At 30.8% G+C, this 16,884-nt stretch overlaps 1 long non-coding RNA gene across 1 annotated transcript; it reads left to right on the top strand.

Annotated features, from left to right (window-relative positions):
- The first annotated feature begins 14,257 nt into the window (after positions 1-14,257).
- Positions 14,258-15,947, top strand: LOC143074310 (uncharacterized). The gene is made up of 3 exons (XR_012977789.1): positions 14,258-14,380; positions 14,983-15,048; positions 15,879-15,947. It is a non-coding gene; the product is annotated as an uncharacterized LOC143074310 (long non-coding RNA).
- Positions 15,948-16,884: the final 937 nt, after the last annotated feature.

Here is a 16,884-nt window from a genome sequence, read left to right as displayed (position 1 = left end):
GTCGCACATAAAATGGATAACATCATTAATGGTTTTAATAAGGTTGGTAAATGCACGAGTCCGTTAAAAAATCCAATGTCTCTGTTCCAGACCATATGAGTATTTGGACCGTACGCGTACGGTCCGGACCGTATACGTATACTCATACGGTCCGACCATACGCGTACGGTCGGACCGTATGAGTATACGCGTATGGTCCAGTATGAGCTGACCATACATGTTATTGGATCATATGGGTTAAATTCAAACGAATATTTATCGCAATCTTTATTTTTACTTTAACAAATTGTTATTATTACAATTAGATGGATAAAATGTTCTAACTAACAATTGAAATTAAATATTTGTTTAATTGTTTATCTAAATCCTATTTTGGTACTCTCGCCCAAGGAGACACTTGCTACCACGTACAAGTAATGTAATATTGTTTTACATTTACACGTTTGCAGTTCATGCATGCATGTTCCTTTGCATTTGCATTTTCTGTAAAGTTGCTAAATATTGTAAAACAATTGTCCGCCCACATTATGTTTACTTCCGATATCATCAATTTCAGTGAGAATAATTGTCATAATTCAATTAATGTATTACTGATCGAAATACTAAATACAAGAGATTAACAGATTTAATTACCGTGGATTTTTTAAATAGATAAAATATAAAGTTTTTATTTCAATTACAATTGAACTTTTTTATATCAATAAGTTATGTTGATCTGTTATATGTATTTATATCTAGTAAACTTGACCAACTTCTTAATATTAGTCAGACCGTACGCGTACGGTCCGACCGTATGAGTATTTTGAAAAAGTACGCATACGGTCCAGACCGTACGCGTACGGTCCAAATACTCATACGGTCTGGAACATCTCCATTAGAAAAAATCGAACTTTGCAAAGACGAAAAACAGAATGAAACTACAGTTACTGCTCCACTTCCTTTAGAACAAAATTACCAGTTTGAAAGTCCCAAATACAGAACATGATATGTCAAAAATCAATTATACCTATAGATTTTGTTAACACTGTCAAAACAAGAATTTAAAAAGGTATTGTTTCGATGAAATGTGATGGATGATTAAGTTTTTGTGCGTGTTCTGTACCTTTTAAATTCTCAAAATGAAAATACTACTTATTGTTCTACAGACGTTAGTAAATATATTTCATAAAGGAAAATCGAACTTTCTGAAAGATATGTGTATACAACAATAAGGAGATGTGGTATGATTGCCAATTTAAGCTCAAATGAAGTGAATGTAAGTAATGATAGGGATCTGTAATGCCATCAACAATGAGAAATACTCATACAGTATAATCGACTATAATTGGCCCCGATTGACAAATATTCCTTGTTGTTTACGACAAAGAAATAAACACAATATTTTCCTCTATTTAAAATACTTTTTAATCATAAAAGAAGGTACAATATCATTTATTAAATTTTGTGAAATCTTATAAAATTTAGTATTCTCATCAGATCTTTAACAAATTCTAAGTCTTCGCCTTTTTACAAACACAAATGTCATAGGATCCTATTTTTTTTTACTATCTATAGCTGCCAGCTATACAAAAGTTGCCGAACTCCATGAATATTAGCACCGGCTATTATCGACCGCTAACTTTACAATAATAAGTTTGCCGGGTAATTGTATTTTTCAGTGTTATTTCGTTGCTGTCTGGTAGACGAATATCTGAAATCTCTGTGCCATCATCAAACATATTAATGGCTATACCTCAGGTAATTTAAACACTTGTTTCTTCGCATAGAAACAACTTTTCGTTAATCTGAGCATGGAACGAATACTTTATATCACGAACTATAAATGTGGATACAAAAAATGAAAAATTAAGCGATATTGTTAATCCCGCATTGCATGCACAGATGTGTTGTATTTCAATAAACAACACGCTTGTTTGGTTGATGGTAAACACGTAGTAGGCCATCGTGCATTGTTACTCATTTAGTGAATTGGTAAAAAACAGGTAAAGATTTATTAGGTCACAAGTATATAAACAATGACTTGTGCGAGGACATAAGTATGCCAATTTATGCATTTCGATAAAAGGTATTGTTCTCGACCTGATAAAGTATGTAAGAAAAAATATGAAGCTGATTTATTTCAGGAGATTTTTCAATTGCCTTCTTTGGTTTGTTAAGTGTAAAGGAAATCACTAATAAAAAAACTAAGTCTGTTATAAATTCCCAAATTTCAGAATTCATTTGCTGATATTTAAATAAAGAAAAAAGTCCTATGGTTAAGAGTATAGTCAAAAACTGACCAAAAGGGAAAGTTCATTAATTTATTCATACCTGGGAACAGAAAAACTACTGTCCGATACAATTCAATAACGAAGACGAAAGGTACGACCTACCTGTAACAATAAAGATAAAGTTTTCACAGGAATCCAAAGATTTTATGGATTGTTTGAAGGTCCCTTGTTCAATGGGCCAATAAAGAGGCAGAGAAATACGTTAGGACCAACCTTCGACTGGAGTCCAAAGGAGTCACAACATACTGGATTGTCAACCTAGTTTACAGTGTAAAGATTTGGACAGAGAAGGGTTTCATTGAAAATGTAAAATGTTCGATCCTACGTTATTCAAACATGATATTATAGTATGGTCTGCAATGCGACAGATACTGACATTTTGCATCATTAAATGCGGTTGTTATAACCGAACAGGAGAGAAAAGGGTAAATTCAGTGGTCAAAAACTTTGCAATTGAAATTGAGGGAAAACCTATTTTAGATTTTAGGGCAATTTGAGTCTCTTTATACAGAACAAAGGAACTCATTTATCACAAACTGGAAATCTGATTTTTTTTTTAAATAAACATGGGGGTTAAATCTTTACTACGCGTAACAAAATCAACATTTTCAATACTTCAATAATGTAAAGTTTGCGGAGGTGAGAACCCAAGTCAAATTGGGTATCTGACTTGGGCTCTTATGTGGCGGTCCAGTGAAACTGGTAGTGATTGGGGTTGATCTCACGCGTCCTTGCTCTGGGTCGGACAGGTTCTACAATTTGCACGTTTGGTAAATGTGGTTTGTGTTAACGGTGGGGTCAACAGATGAGTAACTCTGGGATCTCTTCCGTCTCATCTTATTAAGGAGAACCCTACCCCTGACAACAGGTGGGGCACTAACAAGTGAAGTATGTTGGTGTTAGCTGATAGCAATTGTGTATAAGTATTCGGTAGTCACCCTGGCGCCTCATCAAAATATTATATAATACTCTGTAGCTTAAGTAATACCACAAAGTTAAAATGTATATTCTAGTCATGAAAAGTTAAAAACAAATTGCTGTAATGAATTTATAAGAATAATTGTTTTTAAAATTTAATTTCTTAAAGCCAGGAATGTATAAGAACCAAAACAATTAAAAGATATATGACCGAAAAGGACGTTACAGAAATTGAACAATGCATTAGAGAAAGTTGAAACATTTTTTTTTTTCAATATAATTTAAAAATTTAGAAAGATACAATTTTCGACGGTTCGTTCTTAAACATATCAGTATCGAATTAATTTAGTTTAAACAGATTTTATTTGCTTAAATGTACAAAAGGGATGATACAAAGAGGAGAGAAAGCTAACAGAGAGACATCAATATATGTCAAACCTAAACAGACAATGTCGTGGCTGTAAAAGAAAAAGGCCAATAGACCAACAATAGTAAAAAAAAAAACACAACATAGAAAACTGAGGTTTGGGCAACACGAAGCCCACCAAAAAATGGGGTCCATGTCATGTGCTCCGGAAGTGTAAGAAGATCCTGATGAAATTCACTGATAATACAAAGCTGGTAATATCCGCGGGGACTGATAGTCACCCAACAGATATATCGACCCATAGCTGTGAAAAGGAAAACAATAGATTTATAAACCATGAGTCGAATGCATTTTCTGGATAATCTATCAAGAACGTTAAAAGTCGAAAATTGAAAAGCCAATCATGTTTAAACACCAAAACATTTGAAGAGCTATACGATCAAAGAGTATCTCAAAAATAACAAACTCCATTAAAGGTCAGCTGAGTAAGTGGACACCTTAAGTTCTTAATAATTGCAAAATTTACCATTGGCAATTAAAGATAGTTGTTTTTATTTATATCATGAAAGGTAGATTAAAAAATTTTAGTGTTAATTTAAGATTGGCGTTCAAGAGAAGATTCAGTTGTTATTTCTTAAATGTTAAAATTGAGTAAACTTCAAGTAACAATACGAATCAAGATTTTTTTAATCTATATTATTGCTTGAATTTAAATATAATGCAACACTTCTGTAAAATCTTTTTTTAAGTTTCTATCCAAGCCTGACAGTTATTAACTATAGCTATCGTACGGCTTACCCAAAATATATTATCTATTCTAACATGACGTCCTCAAACACTTTGAGTAGACACCCGTGGTAAAATATGAATAAATTGTCAGGGCTGTTCCAATCGTACTCCCACGTCATATGCTTTTTTATGACTGAGATATACGACTTCATAGAATGATGACGTAATAATATAAGCATTTTACAGGAAAACACACGATTGGAAATAAAACGATGCGTAAAGTCATTTTTGTTTTCAAACATATATGACATCATAAGTAAATTATCATTTAAATTCATCCAAAACTATCTAAATACGTCATTGTTTAATACTTTAAGCATGTAACTAATTCAGTTTGCTCTGTTCTTTTTGTAAACGTAAATTTAATAGTGCGTTTATGTATTGGAACGACAAACGATTTGCTCCACCTAAAGCGCTATCCAAAGAATAGTTGTATTAGTCCTATTATAATCGAAATAATTCTTTGGGCTTGAATATATCGTGATTATTTCACGGGTTGTCCCTTTATGCCGATATTTTACCCTTCGATATGGCTCAGCTGGGTAAAATATTTATCATAAAGAGCCAACTCGTGGTAAGATAACGACATATACAAGCCCCCATGAATTATTTCTGAATTAAAGACCAAAGGTTATCAGAACAACCATTGTAAAACAGTCTAAACGAGAAAAATAATGCACTAATTCATTCAAAAAACAAATTATTCAAAAAACAAAACACAAATAAGAATATGTGGTGTAATTGTTAATGAAACAACTATTCACCAAACACAAAATATTATTATGCGCACCTAATGTATAATCAAAGGAGTGGATGCTGGCTCTAGTTCAGTAGCACACAATGACTCGTGTACATTTATTCAAAAGAGAAAGACAAAGGCATGTTTTATAAAATTTAAAAATAATATTAATACAGCAACAACCAAAAAAACATTGCCTGATGTTCATTCCCGTTACACCATCGCAATTTAGCTAGTAAAGCCAACGGTATACCATCGCAAATGAGCGTGTCATACCATTGCACTTTAGCGTTCCATTTGATCGATAAAGTGCGATTATATCAGACTCTAAAGTAAAATAGTTGTTTGTTTTTAATAGCGATCAAATGGCGTTCGGTGTGAAAACGACAAAAGTCTACTTTAAGATCTGAAATGATATTTTATATACAATGACATTTCTATGGTTACACGTAAATCTGTATTATGTACAACGTGCATGTATTCAGTTCAAATAAACTACTGTTTCAGTCAACGTCTAATACGGCAGGGACATTCTCTGCAGACTCCCCCCGACCCCAAAAAAAAAATCAACATGAATTTTGGTTCTGCTTTTTAATAGTACATACTTCAAATGTTTGTTTTTTTCTTCTTCTTTCAAATAATTTACCGCTACCGTTTGAATGAAATAAAATATGAATATGGATTTTACTGTCAAAAATGGCATAAATTTCATTTCTATTGTTGACCTTCAAATAATACACTGCAAACTACTTTTCATTTAGGAGTTTATGCAGAATAAAAAAAATGCTTCTCCAGTCATCGAATTAAAGGGAAATGACATCTTCTGCATACAAAAGGGGGAAAAAGAATAATAGGTTTTATTTACTGACATTGTTTATTATCTTAATTACGTGTCATAGTATTCTTTTATTTGTCTCTATAAATATCACGTTTACTGTTTAGTCTAAATTCTATTGTACAATTTTGTTTTCTTGTCTTTCGTGTTTGAAAATATGCTTTGTCTAAATGCCTTTTTGTGTTTTTTTTTAGTAATATGACGTGGATCTGTACGTGATATCCGTCATTGTGTAATAGACAACTTTCGAGTTAGTTTCTAATCAGTCAAAAACATGGTTTTAGTGAACATCATTCGTGCGTTTTGGGACGTAGTCACTTCCGGTCCTTTATTGAGGATTGGTGAAAAAAATGATATAGTTATATTACATGATTTATTCAGGTAATAAAATTCTTTTAATTGATTATCAGCACCTGTATCAAAAGGGAATTGTCATAAGGTACTTTACGAAATAAATAGTCTTTCTAGTTTATTCTACGTAATAACGATCACTTAGACGTAAACGTAAATAGTTTAGGGATACAGGCAACCCCCTCTACCGGGTAAACGACGTTCAAAAGTGGTCTATTGTGCTGTAGTAAATTTTTGTATCAAAAATATCGTCTTTTATTTTTGTTAATTTTCGTCTGACTTTATGCTCCTTTATAACATATTGTTTTTACAATGATTAAGATTATAAAACAATGTTGACTGCTGTACCTCTATTTATGACATTTAAAAAATAATGCCTGTACCAAGTCAGGAATATGACAGTTGTTATCCATTCGTTTGATGTGTTTGATCTTTCGATTTTGCCATTTGATTTGGGACTTTTCTTCCTTGAATTTTTCCGGAGTTCAGTATTTTTGTGTTTTTACTTTTTCACCTACTATATCTGTTTATTTTGTTCACACATCAGTGTAAATGCAATAAAATGCATGCTACTGTCACACAAGTGAGAGGTTTATCGATCTATAAATTCAAGTTTAATTCACCATTTTCTACACAAGAAAATGCTTGTCCAAATCAGGAATAAAACAGTTGTTATCCAGTCATCGATGTGTTAGAGCTATTGATTTTGCCATTTGAAGAAACTTTCCGATGGAATTTCCTAAGAGTAAAGTTTTATTTTGTGATTTTAAATTTTGCAAAAAAGGACAAATCTTAATGCTTACCTTGGCCCATTTCAACTAATTGAGTACTGACTTAGGCATTGAATATGATATGGATACGAATATTACTAACAGCATTGTAACAAGTTCAACAGTTTACAACGTGTAAACTTTCAATACCACTAACTTTTCGTTAAACAGTAATTTTCTTTACGAAAAGTGGGTTAGATTTATGTCAAGATATAATAATTATTGGCCAATTAACAATGTAATTACACTGTCTTTTGTGTATGATATGTTTTTATTATTAGACCACGCAATGTTTTAAAACAATTTCAAACAATTAGACATGTAAATGCTTTTGATGTTTCAAATAGTTCTTTTATCAATAAGAACTTATATAGATATAACTCTACAGTTCATGGTACTTGAATATAAGATGTGTACACCACGGTCGGGCTTTACCTAAATTCTTAAATACAAAACGGCTGAGATAGATCGAAAGATTGATGTGCACCATCTCAAATGGCAATACAATATTTATGTAGTGAAGATGACTTATATTTATAAATCAATGATAATCATTGCCAAATAATGGTGAACAATATGTATATTTTTTTCAAAATGCAAACATCAGTCAGAGATAAGTCGAAATTAAAAATTTATATTTGCATTATCAAATAAACGACAAAAAACCTAACATTTATAAGTCATAAACTTGTTTGAATTATATTTTATAAAAATGATAAAAAAGAAATTATGAAAAAGTAATTACACGGATACTCAAATAGGTATCAAATATAACGGGCATATAATCTAATACGACAAATGCGCGTTTCGTTTGCATAAGAGTCATCAGTGACGCTCAGGTTAAAATAGTTATCAAGTCAAAGAAGTATAAAATTGAAGAACAATTAGTGTTCTTAAACGTACAATTTCAGTCGTCAATCACAATGTTTTTTTATCTTAACAACATAAAGTCGACCAGTAAATCAACATAACCAAAAAAGAATCCTGATTTACAAAAATTGTGTTACAACATGTATAATTGAATGATTTATTATGATCCGATGGCAGAGTTGTCTCAATACTATCTCTTTAACGCGTAAACAATACATTCAAGGATGTAACAAATTAAGATTATTTTCATTTCTGTTAATTGTATCAAAAAGTTCATAGGAAGGAAAAAGACGATTGTCTTTTTTTTTTACGGTAAGTCAATTTACAAAATGGCCGACTGGTCATAGTAGTTCTTATTCTTATCAATAGCCAGTCAACACTGAGTTTGTGAGTTCGTAACCCGTTAGTGAGGGTTCACTGGACTCCAATCCTAATTGATTGTCAGTTTTCGAAGGTCGTGTGTCTCCCACTGGCACTTCGGCTTGCTCCACCAACACAAACTGACCGCCTCAAAAAAAAGCATAAATGCGGAGCTAAAAAAAGACGTTTATGGCGTTTACGTTAGTAAGAAACAAACACAAAAAACAATCTAAAACAAAAAACAAAAACTAATTTAACCAGAATTGTCAAATTATATGTATAGTTGCATATATCAAAGGGAATCTATATTATGGTCGTCTCAATATTATTCTCCAAGGCGTATGAATCAAATTTTAAAGAACGCGACTATACTAATTCTTAGTTTGTTGTTTAAAGTATTTGTAACGGTTAGGCAATTTACATAAGTTTGTCCCTGTTAATAAAGATTGAATTATAATGGTGGTACATGTGCATGAGACCACCTCCGGGGTTTATGTTTGGTCTTTGTTACGTGATTTGTGGTAGTTTCTTTAGTGTTTTGAAGACTATTGATCGTCTTAAAGTCAGTGTTACCATCATGTGTTGTTGTCTTTTGTCTGAATAAAGATTTGTACCTGTCACCTATGTATCATCTTGCTTTTTTCATGATTTTTTTTTATTTTGCTGTTATGGTTTCATATAACAAAAACTGTAACTAATTACATGAAGGAGATCAAAACCCCCAATGCAACATGTATATATTTAGGAAAACAAAAACATTTAACCAAGTTATTCCAGTATTATAAATGCCCTATTAATCTGTGCATTTCATAAATACATGTTACGCTGATTCTGTGTCTTCTATCTGTCGTTAAATTAGATTTAAAATGACTTATGATCAGCTATAATAACATTAACGGTACCAATTTTTCTACACCAGATGCGCATTTCGACAAATAATGTCTCTTCAGTGATGCTTGTGGCCAAAATATGTAAAATCCAAAGCTTATATAAAAGATGTAGAGCTATAATCCAAAAGTTCCAAAAAAGTATAGCCAAATCCGTGAAAGGAATCAGAGCTTTGCATGAGGGAGATACATTCCTTAATTTATAATATTTTTTAACATTTTGTAACAGCAAATTTAATAACACAAAAAATCCGTATTTTCATGCCAGTACCGGAGTACTGGCTACTGGGCTGGTGATACCCTCGGGGACTAACAGTCCACCAGCAGAGGCATCGACCCAGTGGTAGTAATAACATTAACGGTACCAATTTTTCTGCACCAGATGTTCATCTCGAAAATGTCATTTCTTTATAGAAAATCAAGTAGACAATATTGCCACTGAATATTACTGTTACGGTGATAATAACAAAACGAAAACGACGGAAATGAGTATATAATACTGGTGGGATGTGATTTGCGCAATTAATTGTTTCTTTCAGTAAATCAAGCGTGGTAATGTCGAGTTTGCAATGAATATCACGTCATCTAAGAGCAACAATTACGACAATTGGACAATAGTCATCTGCCTAACCAAACAAATGAAAAGTGAATAACTGAATATTCCATAATAGATATGTGACAAGGTATTGCCAATGTTAAGTTTAAGTGAACACTTAAGAGCCATTCTCTGTAAGGACCAAAATTAGTGTTCACACCTATGTCACATATTTTAACCATTCTTTGTACACATACTACATAACTAATATAATTACCAACTAACACTTTAGAAATTGATTTTGGGCTTTGTTACTATGGAAATGGTGGCCATTTTAATTTTGGGCTTTTTTTTCAATGAAAATTCTAAAAAAAATCCTAAATATCAATGCTTATTTTCCCTTAATCCTGACAGTAAATGATGCAGACAATTATTACATCTAAAAGCTGTTACCTTTGCCTTTCTAAAAATATATCACACATTTAGCTGACAATTGTGTACATATGCTGATTTTCTATTGGAGAAGAGGGTGATTCTGACATCTAAATGAAAACCAAATTTCACCAAAATTCATTGAAGCTTTGAAAAAATTTCCGAGATAGTTTATAGAAAATATTGCCAAAATCATAAAGATAAACCCCCTATTTAAAAATTTAAAAAAATTCAGGGAGGTGTTTTTGATTTAAGAAAAAAAATGTGGATTGAAAACTGAAAAAAATCAACTATGTGTCTATGAATTATCCCCCCTTATGGTTCTTCTTCATTGAAAACATAAAGGAACAACAGAAAGTACAAGGGTCAATGCCCAAAATAAAGTGCAGACGAAATGGAGACACTGATAAAACCATCATAATGTTGGTAAAAATAAGATGTATTAAGGTAGATACTGTGATTCTGACATCTAAATGAAAACCAAATTTCACCAAGCTTTGAAAAAATTTCCGAGATAGTTTATATAAAATATTGCCAAAATCATAAACTTTAAGATAAACCCCCTATTTAAAAATTTAAAAAAATTCAGGGATGTGTTTTTTTATTTAAGAAAAAAATGTGGATTGAAAACTGAAAAAAATCAACTATGTGTCTATGAATTATCTCCCTTTATGGTTCTTCTTCATTGAAAACATAAAGGAACAACAGAAAGTACAAGGGTCAATGCCCAAAATAAAGTGCAGACGAAATGGAGACACTGATAAAACCATCATAATGTTGGTAAAACTAAGATGTATTAAGGTAGATACTATGGAGTGCGGTTTCTCTCCAAAGTTTGTGGATTGTGATGAACTCATTTAACCTCTTGCAAAACACTGAAACAGTGAAACACAGGCAGTACATACATGACATATAGGCTACCAAATACTTGTCTGAGAATGGTCTAAATCCACCAGTTGCTCTAGATCTTCACATCAATATTGTATTTTTACCAGCCGTTTCAATTAAATGGAAAAAAACCAATTCAAATTGTGCACGTCGCATGTTATGCCAACAAATCTTTTTCATCCAGATATTGACCACATCAAGGAGTCTGGACTCAAGTCGTTACCTAACAGAACTAGCCTTAAACTAGCAAGAAGTGGACCAAAGGAAAAGGAGTTTAATCATATTATTAACTAAACAGAATGTGAGTAGTAGAAATAAAAAGAACTTGACATGACCTCCCCCTTTTCACCCTTTTATCAGTTTATAGTTTTGATTAGTTTATGTAATATTTAAATTTTCATGATTATCATTCATCATTGATTATTTGTTAAACATTCTCAATTACTAAGACAATTCAAACATGTCTTTTAAGGGGAAAAAGTTATTAAATTAGTTTCAAAACAGATATTTAATTTACCTCCTTCCATGAGTTTAAGAATTGGGGTTCTCTAATTTTTATGTATTATTTACTTTTTACACTTTTCTATATTTTTAAAACAAATACTTATTCTGTACAATTCTAAGGAAAATGATTTTATAATTGAAATTTAGATTTCTGTAATAATTTGATTTCTGTTTAATGTTTGTCCTTCATTCTGTGATTTATATATTGTATTACCTTATTATTTTGTTTTCCACAGTTATTCTTCTTACTTTTGCATCTTATTATTCTCTATTTTAATTATGTGTGTCTTATTTATCTCCAATCATAATTATTTTTAATACAAAAATTGGGCATTATATGGGTCATTTTCAAAAAATGTCGAATTTTCAGTACACCCATGCTAATTTTTTTATTACTAATGGAAATTTCAGTTGTAATGGTTTAAATGAAAGCTTGTCGGATTTGTGATTCAGAACATTAATAATAAACACACCTTACATCTATGTTGATAAGATTAAACTGCATTTAAGGACGATTTTGGGGGTATTTGTGTGCGTACATTGTCAGAAAAACACATTTCAAAAGATTTTTTTCCGATTTTCTGAGCGCCTTGATATCTGTAAAAGGGACTTTTTAAGAACGTTAATTATAATTCTAACGAAAAATCGTAGCTTCTTTATCATTGTATGTAACAGATTATCTACAAACTAAATTCAATCAGCGTACAGGAGGTTCATGTCTATCCTGTTACCGCTACTTAAATCAGTCGTTAAATTATTCTCCCTATGAATATTGAATCAGTCAGTGTTGATTTCAAAAATGCAAAGGAATCTTTACATTTAAAACGCCTCGTTTCTTGAACGACAGTGAAGAGAAAAGAAATTTCAAGACATTTAGTGAAAAAAATGGAGCGTACTTTTTTTCATGTCTATGCTGTTACCAACCATTTTGATTAATTACACTAACAGTATGGTTGTAAAAAGTGCAATAACGTATTGGAAACCAAATTCACAATAGAAAACCATAATCACTTCACCAAAGGGAGTAGTTATTTCACAACAGCAATCAAAAACAAAGAAATTTGTCTATCCTGTTATGTCTATCCTGTTACTATGGTTGCTATGGTTACTTTAACAGGATAGACAATTATAGACAAAAACGTCGTTAAATTTTTTATCTTAACATGTAGGTGGAAAACGAATGAAATAGTTCATTGTTTGAACTCATCTTAAGGTTATAACGTCTTTATCTTCCCAATTAAGCATTTGCAGGTGCAATACTGATATCGGTAACAGGATAGACAAAAAGGTAACAGGATAGACTTTTATATATTGATATATCAGAAACGTACGTTCCTGTTACCAACGAAATAAAGAGAAAAGTAAATTAACTTATGAGGGATTTACTTGATGTTGGGTTTATTTGAAAGGGTGAAAAAAGGCCGAACAATATAAATTGCTATCTTATACTTGCATTACTGGTGGTAATTTTTACAACCTTTGAAAACCAATTTTTAGAGCCATTTTTCAGTACAACCTAGAAAATTGGCAAATAATCTATTATTTTACAGAATGAATATATATAGAAGTTTATTCTCTTGAAAACCATCTAATTGGTAACGTAAAACAAGCTTAACATTTTATCTAAACCTTTTCTTGATAACCCAAAATTTCTTTTGAAAATGGTAACAGGATAGACAAAATATTGTACCACCGATCAAAAAATGTTTCAAGATATTCTTGTATGACATCATTAAGATTGCATCTTTTAATATGTTGTTCTTAAAGTACTGTTTGTGTTGATTTGCTTATGTAGAGGGTTATTTGAATAAGTAACTTAAAATAAATTTTCAATTTCAAAATTCGACATTTTTTGAAAATGACCCATATTAATTATTCTTTGTTTGGTAAACCCTATTAAGCCCCTTAATGGTGAATGCATGGTTTAATCTATTATTCTCACAATTAATGAATTATTTGATATTTATTTAAGAATTGAATGCTTCTTTTTGTAACTTCATTGGGGTGTAAAAGCGTTTACCGAAGTACATTTTGTATGAAGCGCGGAAGCATTCAAAAAATGTGCGCCCGGTCAACGCTTTTACAACCCTATGAAGTTAAAAAACAGAAGCATTCAACACTTATAATTACATTTTTTAGCTATGATCATGAAAACACGAGTTTTATAATTGTTTTATTTAATTCACCTGTGCACTTTATTGTGGGACCACGTGTTATCATGAATGAAAAGTTTTATTGAGTAATGCAATTGCTTGAGGAATAACACGTGATGTTCAGTCAGCCAATCAGAATGAAGTATTATAATGAAACATACATCTAATGTAATTATTTCAAAATAGTACTTTAGTTGTAAAATTGTCAAAACTTTAAAACTCCTATTTACATGGTTGTGAATATAAATATTTGATTTGCATTCAATATCCCCCTCCACACCCCATGACCCAAGATTAGATGTTTATTCAATATCCCTCCTCCCCTACCCTTAGATTTGATAGGGTTTTTAAAACATCCTAAATAAGGAGTATCTTCTAACAATGTTTTGAAGCTGTAAATAACAAGCTTCCCCAAAAAGGTTAAATTGAAAAAAATATTCTAGAAAAAAATGTATAATGATAGAAAATAAATGAGTACTCTGTTGAACATCTGTGAATGGTTTAGTACCTTTCACTTAAACAAATGTATAATTGGTATGCAATATTAATAAATCTTGAACAGCAATACTTGTATAGATTAACTTAGAACTTGTTTCAATGTTTTAATGTAGTTTTATAAATAATTGCTATCATTTTTTCCAGCATGTTGTACTTTGTTTCTGAAGAAAATAAGAATAGATGTCAATGATGCAGTACTTGAAGGGGAAATGAGGTAATAATATATTGTTTAAAAGTAATCCTTGTATCTTCACAAAAGGTTCAGCATATGTTTATCACTTCTATTATGATATACATGTATGTCATACAAAGTCTTCACATACCAGGATAGACTTTTTGCTACATTCACAGTCAGGAAGGCCAGAAAAAAAAATATATTGGAGAGTCTTATCCTTTTCACAAATTGCACCTAATTTATTTGACAAATGATACTATAACTGTATCATAATAATGTTTTTGTCTATGAAAAAAATAAGCATTTTAAACTTATTTGCTGTTTATATGGCTGATTCTTATTTTTATTCTCCATTTAAATAAGCTGAATCAATTTAATTGTTGTGTAAATAATTATTATTCTTACATAATCAAAAATATAAATTTACTTCCATTATAGAAAATATTTTGTTAAACTGCTAATGCCTTATACACTGTATATTTAGTAAGATACAGTGATTGAATATGAAGGGAATTCATTGCTGTTTAAATTTATATTTTGCTTTTTAATTTTTATTACATTGTACAAGCAAATAGTTCAGCTTATTATAGATGTTGTTAGTATTTAGATCCTGTTAGTATTAATTAAAATTTATTTTAAAGGTTAAATCAACAAGAAGAAAAGGGAATCTGCCAACATATCCAGAAAAGATGGAAACAACAGAAGATGTATGTTATCAGACCACATCAACCCACTTTAGTAATTTTTTTATTCTTCCAAAAAATTTTGGCAAATAATTTATCCCTGTATTTCCCCAAAACAATCCATTTAAGAAAATTCTATTTATACTATGAACTATAATTAGCTTTGTATTTTATGCAATTGCTGAGCAATGCTATATATCTAACATCAAGACATATTCAGATTCAATATTTTAGTATAATCTCACTACTTGAAATTCATAAATATACAGAGTATATATAAACAATATAAAACAGCCAATATACAAAAATAAAACACAAGTACCAAGACATCTAACATAAGGGATATTTTCCAATTAACATAGTTCCATAACTCATCAGTTAAAAGGTAAAATCAGAAGTGCTGACATCCATTATTCATAAGGTTGTATAATCATTGTAATAAAATTTCCACTCTCAATTTTATTCATTTAAAGAAATTTTATCAATGCAAACTGTTAATGAAAAGGTGTACAGAAAGCAAATGTTATATCAAAAATAATCATAAAGTGATTGCATAGAATTGAACCCCTAGAAACTATTACTGGCAAAAATAAATTATTTTTTTGCTGTATTATTGCCAATGAAAAATATCTACTAGAGATCAAAGAACACATAAGTAAACAATATAGGTCAGCCATGATCACTCAGAGTCAATATTTTATGTGCCCATAACTGAGTTTTATTGTCGTTACAAATATTCCTCTGTTGTTGTTTTTTTAACTTTTCAAAACTAGATTTATTTGACAAATTCCTCAGAATTAACCAAGGGAAATAGCAATTTAACATTAAGTCATCAGAAACCTTTTATTTTTCAGAGTGATGTAACACAGACAAGAATTTAAGTGAATGAAACTTCTTAAAAAAGCATGGAATTTTTATCACAGGTATTATTTAGACAGACAGATTAAAAAGTGTTTTGCCTTGTAAATCAACAACAACAGTTTCTCAATCAATATTTTAAAATTATGTTTAAACGTTTTACTCAACCCCCACAAACTAGCTATATATAGGATATAGGATCGCCCTTTTTTGGGCAAAAAGGGGGGGGGTATTTATCTAATAAACAATCTGTTGTCTGTCCAGTTCCAGTCGAAATCATTTAGGAATCTATACTTAATACCAATTTTAATGGTTACAAGTGATTATAACATCAATTGGCCAAAATTAGAGACAAATTTTTCTTTTAATCAGAAATATCTATGCAATAGGGAGAAACAAGACTCTCTTACTTTTTATAAATCATTTCAATGCGGTTTTATTCTTGAATTTAGGGGCTTCTTTTAATGTGCCGAATCTAAAAATGTATTAAGTTTTGGGATTTTGAGTCCCTTTTTTTAAATTGGTCCATTGAGGGTCCAAAATTAACCTTCGTTTGATTTTATCAAATATTGAATTATTGGGGTTCTTTGATATGTCAAATCTAACTGTCTATTTAGGTTTTTAATAATAGGTACCGTTTTCAAATTGATCTACATTAATAAGGTCCCAAGTGTCCAAAATTAAACTTAGTTTGATTTTATAAAAAAATTAATTCTTGAGGTTCATTGATAAGCCCAATTTAACTGTGTATTTCGATTTTCAATTTTGGGTCCCGTTTTTCAAATAGGTCTACACTAAGGTCCAAAGGGTCCAAAATTAAATTTAGTTTGATTCTTACAAAAAAATAATGTTTATATTTTAGAGTTATTGAGTTTTTTGGTATAAAAGCTTTTTTTCCACATGTCGCGCTGTATCTCGAAAATATTGATGATTATTGCATAAAACTTACACACAAGACGAAGGGCGTATCATGCACTCATGGCGCAGCAGTTTATTGAGTTC

This window comes from Mytilus galloprovincialis, chromosome 5 (genome assembly GCF_965363235.1).
Source record: "Mytilus galloprovincialis chromosome 5, xbMytGall1.hap1.1, whole genome shotgun sequence".
In the NCBI taxonomy this organism is placed as follows: domain Eukaryota; kingdom Metazoa; phylum Mollusca; class Bivalvia; order Mytilida; family Mytilidae; genus Mytilus; species Mytilus galloprovincialis.
The sequence above is the reverse complement of the archived record's forward strand: the minus strand, read 5'-3'. Positions and strand labels throughout refer to the sequence as shown.